We start from the raw sequence: 9,258 nt of genomic DNA on the forward strand, positions 1-9,258 counted from the left end.
TCGCTTTAATAAAATCTTATTCTTTTTTACTTTGCGAAACTGTCTCAGGGAAAGTCCTCAAACAGGGGGGCTCTGGCAGGCAAACGTAAATTACACAGATTCTTTTTACTTTGCGAAACTGACCCAGGGAAAGTCCTCAAACAGGGGGGCTCTGGCAGGCAAACGTAAATTATAAAGATAAGGAAGGGCCTTCCGTCCCTCCCTTTCACGCGACACCGTCCTGATGTGGCAGATGAACCATGGAGCAGTTTCCATGCTCAGAAAGCCTCCGTCATGATTAGCCTGAAAGCACCCTGAGGTTGACAACAAATAACAAGGAGGCACTACAGAAAGTGAGTAAAAAGCTTGTATTGAGCTTAGTGGTTACCAGCAGCACTAGCTGGGTAGGTAGCAGAAAAATGCAGTGCAGCTCACTGAGGTACCTCACAGTAGCTCAGAGGGTGAAGAAAACTATTCACTTGGGCTTTCTTGTTGGTTTAATTCACTTCTACAAGCTTGCACACACACAGTAGGCCCAACTGTTCTCTTTTTAAATTTAAAGCAAAATCCGTTTTATTGAGTCATCGGCTAGAACAGACGCGAACTCTTTCAGTTAGTAGGAACAAAACAGATTTTCCGCAGGATTCTTTGAAAGTCTTGTTCGTCTGGGTTGAACCCTCACATCTGGCAGTAGCTCACTTCTGCTGACTCCAAGACCCACATCCAGGACATGCATATTCATCTTGTTATTCATGTTGCGTTCCTTTCTCTCGGATGTGTTTAGCTCCAAGTACCAGGGAGACACTCTGGAGGAGCTGTGGAGTTTTTGCCAGCTCTCGCTAGTTGGGCTAGGCAGGAAATCATTTTCCTGTCTCATGAAACTTTCCAGTTTCAGGCTTTTTAAATTTTTTTTCCCCCTACGCTGATTTAGGACAAAGCCTTGACTAACTGCAGGTTTTCAGGGAAGAAAATGAACAGTAACCCTTGCCCTCCCTAAACCACAGAAAAATTAAAAAAATCCTAACCCAAATCTAGAAGAAAGACAAATTTTCTCTGATTCAGGTCACAGAACTAAACCAGTTTTTTTCATACCCAGAAAGAATGCCCTGGCACCCAGTTATCTTTCATTTCAGTAGATATTATTTCAGTCTGTTTGTCTCCTCCCTTCATTCCCTACTTGAAATTCCAGCTTGAACATGAGAGCTAGTTTTCCCAATCAAAGCGTCACTGAAACCACAGATTCCAAAAAGGTATAATGTTTTAGCTAAGATATTTATGTACATATACACATATGCACACATACATTCCTGACTAGCTTTACTTGGGCCCTTTAAGAACATGTGAGAAAACTGGGGCAAAAGCTACCAACCTAGTAAGTACTTTGAAGAGCTTTTACTACACAAGAAGGACAAAACAACTATACTTGCTGGGGGGGAAAATTCCCTCATCTGTTGGAACATTTCCCATGGTTACTTTCTTAGTTGCTCAAGAGGAACGCAACTTTGAACACAATGATTGATATGATTTCTACAAGCTCTTTGTAAGATAAGTTGTTGCATTCAAAAAGATGCTGTACAGTTCCCACAGTTGTCTACTGGGGCTTACAATAAGTGGGGAAAAGATGGCCGTAGTTGTCTCCTCCCTAGTAATTGAAGCGAATACTGGATTCCCCCATTAAATCCCTCTCGTGATTGCAAGCAGGACATGGGTTGGGGCATGACTGCCACCTCGCAGCACTAACGCAACTAGCACACCTGTCAGTTAGCCCTAACAAAGCCAGGAAACGGAGGCCTGTGAAAGGCTGGCAGTTCAACAGTTGAAAGCTTTTGAATGCTCCAGATATGTAAATAACAGTTTTGAAACAAGTAATTAATTGCTATAATTGTTAACTATTATTTTTAGGCTTCTAGACTGTGGGAAAATGAAGGCGATTCCCTGAGATGACAGGTCAGTTGATTCTAAGTTATACAAAAAACTGCAGTGCCTTCCTCTAAAATCTTACCATCTAAAGGAGAAGCTGTTACTGCTGGATAAGATGAAAATGGATCAGGGTGAGGAATGGGGTAATGAACAAATAAATACAATATAATGCATGTAACTCTTCACAGAAATAAGCAGAAATCCTCACTAGCTTAATCATTGTCAGGTTAATGTTTACTATTAAAGGAGGTGACTTCTAATCAAGAAACTCTCTGTTCAGGAGAATAAATCTATTTAGCTTTATCTTCCACCAGAGAAGACATTTCCCACTAAAAAAAATACACTCCCATATATATGTTTGACTTGGTCAAATATTTCATACGACTCTAAGATATTTGACATTAAGATATTTGTGTATAACCTGAGCTATAAAGTACATTTTAATATCTCATTAAAATTCCATTTGGAGCACATATGGCATTTAAAAATTCATTTGTTATCTTGATTGATGGCATTTCAGTGAACACCGGTTGGGTTTAAAACCAAAATATAATCTTAGACCTAATGAAGCAGGCTGTGCAGACTGAACTTTTTGTAGCTTCCCACAAACTGCCACAGTAATTTTGGCAGGGATTTTGCAAAACCCACCACAAGGGACAGATCAAACAAATCTTTAAAATATGTAGCCTGATAATAATTATGATTATATGTCTGAGAGATAAAATAGATATTAAATGATTGATTGCATTAAGAATACATTATTAATATATTAAATCGCCTCTGGGAGAAATGACAGTACAATATATCAGGAGAAATGCTTCCATTTGGTTCTGAGACAGAGGGAACGTTAAGCAATGCTTTATGAGTGATGCAGTTCGAAAAAGAAATTGTGTGAACAGTGTGTAAAACATGCATGTCAGCAATTTACTGCTAAGGGGTAGCTAAATGAGAATGAAGATGTTCTAAAGCCATTGGGTGATATATACTTGAAAAAGCAAAAGAAGTCTTCTAATGGATAGCAGCTGAGCTTCCTGATTCAGTCTTTTGTGGGTCCTGCATCCTATGAATATCTCTGTGAGAGGAACCTCCTTAGCATTTAGAAAACTAGATTTCCAGTTGCCCGAATTTCCACTATGGATGGTGTCCAGACAGCCACAGACCCCATCTTTTCCAGACACCTACCTTGTATGGGATCATTTCTGGAGCTGCTTTTAGATTCAGCTTTAGGAATGTAACATTTTGCCCCATCTTGGGAATAATGAGCTGCACTTGCACCTCAGTAGATGAACAAGGTTTTTTCCAGCCCGGAAAGTTAGGAAATGCAGAGGCACTAGACTCAATAAACCCCTTTTTGGAATGGGCTGCTTTCAAAGCCTACCAGGATTAGGGATGGCTGGGGATGAAGGGGGAGAAGAGTGACCACACTTCCCTTATTCCCGCCTTGGCCGTGCCGCGCTCCTCCAAGAGACAGCACCTTCCTCATAATCCCCAATCAACCTTTTGAAGAAGTTTTCTTAAATATATGCACATAGCAAATTGGACACATAAATGTATCATATCTATATTATTTTCTGTGATAATCCCTGTAGATTCCAGATGCTCTTTCTGAGTGATGATGATGATGGTGATGGTGATGATTGCTACGGCAGGGATAGCTGGGAGGGAGAGTTATTATTGCAAACAGAGAAGCTCACAATAACCAACCACACCCCCCCTCTGACAGCATGCATTAAGTACATACTACACCGCAAGCTAAATTTATACTTTCCTCAAGTTAGCTTTTTAGTTGTTATTTCTTCCCCTGGCTTAAAGCCATTATAGGTCTTATTTGAGGTTTTGATCTGTTCTCACTAGAAGTGCCGCATGATTATAGGAGTCTACATGTTATTAAGACAGGCCATGCAAAGTTCAGGGCAGCACATTAATGGGTGAGTGTGGGTTACATGCAGCTCTCAGGCTCTCCAGCATGGCATTTCTCCCCCTTCTCCACCCTCCCACATTTACTCTCAAGACCAGGCTTAGCTCACATTTCTTTTTAGAAAGCAGAACTTGAAGCCAGGTATTTTGCCACAAACATTTGCAGGCTTACAATCCAAGCAGTCGTAACTGAATGCTGTCTCTCACATGGAAAACAAATTCTGTACATGCTGTACATTCTTCAGTGCAAAATAAAATCCAGATGGCCTTTATTTTACAAAAAAAGTGGGGCAAACAGACGAAGAGACAGAAGCCCTTTCTTACTCACATCTCTCTCTAAACCTTGCCAAAATAAAGTAACCAACAGAATGCTCATGCAACTGGCCAAAGGCAGACAGTTACTGAATTATGAGATGACAATATAAGAAGAAATTTATTCTCTCTGAAAATGAAAGGATATTAGCAGATGAAAAGCAAGTAAATGCAAGTGTTTATCATTTTGCAGTTCAATAGAGTCTTTAAAGCGGATCTGGCTGGCCTGGGATGCAGCAGAGGCAGGCCTGATGAAGAACAGAGGTTGCTGTCACAGGATACTGAAAGAAAAAGAAAAGAAAATGGAGCAAAGTAATTTCAAATGGAAATACAGACATTCTGTTCTAAATAAAGGCCAAAATGGAACACTGCACGGTTATCAAGATTCTTTCTCAGTTTGTTTCAGAACAAAATTTGATCAAATTTCTGTCTAATTTTGCTTTGGAGAGAGACCTAGTAACTGATGATGCGCTGATGGCTCTCTTCCAGTCACAGCACCCTAAAAACCAAAAGGGAATAAATAAGAAAATTTACCCAATGACAGACTAAAATCCATTTAAGTTTTTCAGAAAATTCACTCATTCATTTATGCACATAATGAATGAAGATAGCCTTTCCTTCTCATTTTCCATGATTATTTCACAGAGAACTTTCTGGAAACATGTTTTGAAATGCTTTTGAGTAACTTTATAGCTGTAGTTTACTTCTGAGTCTGTCCCCCTCTCCCCCTTCTCCCATTTTGCCATTAACAGGGAGGAAAGTAGTGGAAGAGCAGAGGAAGAAAATCTATACATTAGAGCCAAAAGAACATTTTTCTATATTAACTTCATGTAAATATTAGAAAAAAAATAAGAATTTCTGTTTTTGAAAAGTTCATTTTTAACCCCCTCCCCCTGTACGCTAGCAAGATTTTGTTCTGAATCTATTAACAGCTTTGAAGATGAGTCAAGCAATCAGTCCTCAGAAATTAACTTTAAGTAGGTACATGAGTACTAAAATTTTCATTTAAGTGAGATGGCAAGAGAAAGGAAGGGAACCGCATGTGCAGGTGAGATAGGAGAATTACACAAATTAGAAAACTGCCATGAATAGCGACCACTGTTGTTACACAGATTGCCATGTTCTTTCAGTCATTCTCAGTTTGCTCTAGATTAAACAGAGATACCAAAGTAACAGCAACAAAAAAGAAGTAAAAATTTCAGAAACCATGTATGTGTGTGGTTTAAAAGATGTAACACTGCTATTCCTTTACAATAAGATCAATCTGCACTGAACGCATAACGCCAGCAAATGAGAATCTCCTGAACATTTAAGTATTTACTTTATAAATCTCTGTGAAGCAAAATATATTATCAGGGAGTCAAAGGAGAATAATGACTATGTTTAGAGTCTGTAGAAATAGAACACTAATACCTGAAATGAGAATGAATTTCTGGCATAATGAGGAAGGAAGATAATGAGACAATATTATATATTTATGTCTAGTACAGTATTCTTTCTGCACTGTTCAGGGTGACTCATTGCTGCAATAGAGGTCAGAGTTCCGATCATCAAAAAAGTGTTTAATGATTCAAATTAATTGATATTTTGAAGTCTGATAAATAATTGCTAATAGTTCCCAGCTGACTTCAAGAAAGACACAATAGGGCTTCTTATTTAAATTACCTAAAAAAAGAATAATGTCAAATATAATGAATAGTATTTGAGATACTATTTGAAATAAATATTTGAAATAAAAGTATTAGAAAATAACTCTACCTTGATTCTTTGTAAAAAATATATCTGTTTACTTCTGTTGCACTTGTGTATTTAAACGTAAGGCTTCAGCATACTGTGTCCCGTTCTGTCCTTTATTATAGGTATAAAAACACATTCTTCCATGAGGTTTTTGTTTTTCGAGAACAGATTTCTCTGTCTCTACAGTGCAACCGTAAGTGATCAAACTGGGCTAGTGTTTGGGTAAATACCATAAGTCTTATAGCCTGACATAAAACATAAATACCAACAGTTTTCAAGAACAATATTAAAAAATTGGGCTGCTGAATGAATGGATTTAATATTGCTTTCCAGTTTTCCCTTTCATCACTAGCAACCATAATATGTGTCTTTAGAGCTTTGGAAGACTGGCAGCTCAGAAACCTGACAGCAAATAAACCTGACAGCAAATAAACAGCAAGCAGCATTCCAGCTCTTAGATTAATAGCTGACTGGCCTTCAGATATTGGTGAAACTCTAATGTGTGTGCTGCAGAGCCAGTGGTGCTGGTATCGGCTTAAAGACCATCCATCCTTTGGATCTCACATCCTGCAGATGTCCATTTTTCCTCCCTAGGCTCAGCTGGATCCAATAAGAGCGTCCAAATCTGTACTTCACCCAGCGCTGGCTGTGAGCTCTCTCCACCTGAGGGAGAAGCCCAGTTCCCAGTTAGCTAACTAGCTTATTGTAAACATTATAGGCTGTGCGGCCTTGAGAGAGAATTGCTTTCTTTCCAGCTTTTCCTCTGAGTTCATAAAATACACCGCAGTGGTCTAGGCACTGTCATAAAGGAGGGCTGCCCTGCCTTTTTTGATGAGTTAATGTTTTGTTTGATCCAAAGCATTGTAGTTTATCCCCTATTTCTAAAATAAAATACATATTTAGAAGACTTTGTTTTACCCCCCAAATGCCTAAGTGAAGCACTGAATCCAAAAAAAAGAAAAAAACCCAAGCATATTCTACTAACCCTCTTTTTGGTGATTTCTAAAAAACAGCTTTGTTCTGCATGAATACCATTTTTGTAGCTTGTATACAGGTATGCACATACACATGCATACATATATAGAGATATAAATATAAATCACCTGCTTTTCAGCAAATATATTTCTTTATCTTGCATTGATCCCTTGCTCAGACACTGGAATTCACAGAGCTGTTCATCATGGTGCCATGCTTTCTCATGCTGTGCTCCTACGGCTCAGCTCTCGGTGGGTGACTGGCCCCCAATATTTGAAAGGCAAGACCTGCAATGAAAGAGAGATGTCCAGAAACAGCCTCCTGCAGTTTGAGGACGTTTCTGGCTTCTCCTGCCAAATTACCCGGCCTTGTACTCTGCAAGCATGTTGACGCAACCGCATCCATGTCACTGCCCTCGCCTGGGGTGAGCTGACATCAGACGCTGGAGGATGAAGCCTGCGATCACACTGATAGCCCCGGGGCAGGTATGCAAGAGCAGGAGAGCTCAAGAGACAAGGACCGGTGTTTACTAGAGAGCTGAGAGACCTCTTGCCTGAGGAAAACAGCACAAGACTGTAGCTAAATGCCATCGAACAGCTAGAAATAGTTGCTTTTATTTGGGTCAGAGGTTGCCTATCTCTAAGTTGGCTGCTGGGAAAGAGAAAATAAAAACAAGAGCTGTGAGTCACAAATTGCTGAGGGAGGGGACGGTGGAGAGGACTGTAATGAATTCCTCTGGCAAGACCCTGCTGCTGACATGCTCACAGCTAAACTCCTGGGCTGTCTGATGAAGGCAATGAATGCTAATATTTCCATGTCCAGATATTTATTTAGCCAATATGAGTAAACCAATGTAAGCTCAAACAAACCATTGTACTGTTTTGTATGCTCAGAACAGATAATCAGAGCAAACAACACTGAAATGATCTGATTTCATACTCCCTAATGAGTTTGCCAACTGCATGCTCTCAGAGATCTCTCACGTGCACCCTGCATCATACTAATAATGAATGAGCAATCTTTCACTCAGGGCCAGATCTCTAAAAAAGATGTAGGCTGCTTAGAAATGCAGTTCTCCCAGGATGCAGGCACTCAGCCCCAGCTGGTGCTCCATAAGGCTGGCTGCTTTGCTTCTTCCTAATCTTGGGGCCCTAATTCCCAACAAGGATTTTCTTTTTCATCCTAAAGTCCTCAGATACCTAAAAAGTTGCTTCTGGAGATCTGCAAGTGCTCCTCAGTTTTGAGAAGCCTGGACAAAAAGGTGCTTAATTCATACCAGCATTTTTCTAGACACTCAGATAGAAGCTTTCCTCCTCAGAAGTCCTCCTACCTCCCCCAAAAGATGCCCTCAAACTGCTCCTCACACCTACATAGACATAGGGAAAAAAATGGCTCAGAATGTTACTACATTATTTTTAACTGGGGGAAAGGAAATGATTGTACATTAGTCCAGTTAGGGCACTTGCCTAGCATGTAAAACAGCCAGACTTATTTCTTTTCTCTGCCTGTGAATATCCAAGCACCTATCTCCAATGCTAATACAGGATGTCCCAACCTGTAAACTATGGATGGTGCAGGCAATTCTTAAGCTTCCTATTGAAGCCATATTACCAGTAAAAATTAGCCACCTTAATATTCTGTGACATTTGAATGATTTTTTCCTTGTTTACTATTTATATAATTTATTAAAATTCCTTTTCTTACAAGAAGTCTTACAAGAATTAGTTGGTTAGAGGATGTACAGAAGACAAACATGAAAGCAATATGATTACAGCTGGAGCAAATTCTTATTTTATGTAAGCCAGAAACTGATTTACCTTTTCAATAACTATTCAAGTGAAGTTTTTTTGTGTATATTCATCATATTACGCATTCTGTTCTCATGTACCCAAACTCCATATTTTCAGGAATATTGCTTATTCATCTTCCACACAAGTCCAACTATTTCTGCTACAGCTTCTTCTGACAAATGTAGTATTCCAGACAAGGACACACCATTGATTTATACAACATTATCATTCATTTGATAACATTTCTGTACCTTTATTTGTAATATTTTTGAAAGTTGTTTGTTTTTATTAGTGGAGTTACGTCTTCAGCACAGATATTTATTGGAGCATCTTTTCTAACTGATAAGATACTTCTGTGGGTGAATAAGGTTATTTTGGATCTGTGAACTCTGCATGAATACTTCTCAGCATTCCTTCTTCAATGCTTTATCATGTATTTTATCAACCCTGAAAAGTTAGTTTGATACAACAATATCAGGTTTCTCTAGAATTCTACAGAGATATTTGTGTTGTCTGGCAAAGGTATTATTTGATATCACTGGGAGGAGCTGTTCCATGCAATTTTTTTTCCTGAAAGTGAGGTTATATTTTGGTGACTAAATATATTTTAAGGAGCCAGACAACAGTT

General features: G+C 39.1%; 1 long non-coding RNA gene across 1 annotated transcript; it reads left to right on the forward strand.

Moving 5' to 3' along the window:
• Positions 1 to 223: 223 nt before the first annotated feature.
• Positions 224 to 4,450, forward strand: LOC112962377. The gene is made up of 3 exons (XR_003252286.1): positions 224 to 332; positions 1,882 to 1,926; positions 4,322 to 4,450. It is a non-coding gene; the product is annotated as an uncharacterized LOC112962377 (long non-coding RNA).
• The last annotated feature ends 4,808 nt before the right edge of the window (positions 4,451 to 9,258 follow it).

The sequence above is a fragment of the Apteryx rowi genome, unplaced genomic scaffold (assembly GCF_003343035.1).
Source record: "Apteryx rowi isolate R43461 unplaced genomic scaffold, aptRow1 scaffold_147, whole genome shotgun sequence".
NCBI classification, from domain to species: domain Eukaryota; kingdom Metazoa; phylum Chordata; class Aves; order Apterygiformes; family Apterygidae; genus Apteryx; species Apteryx rowi.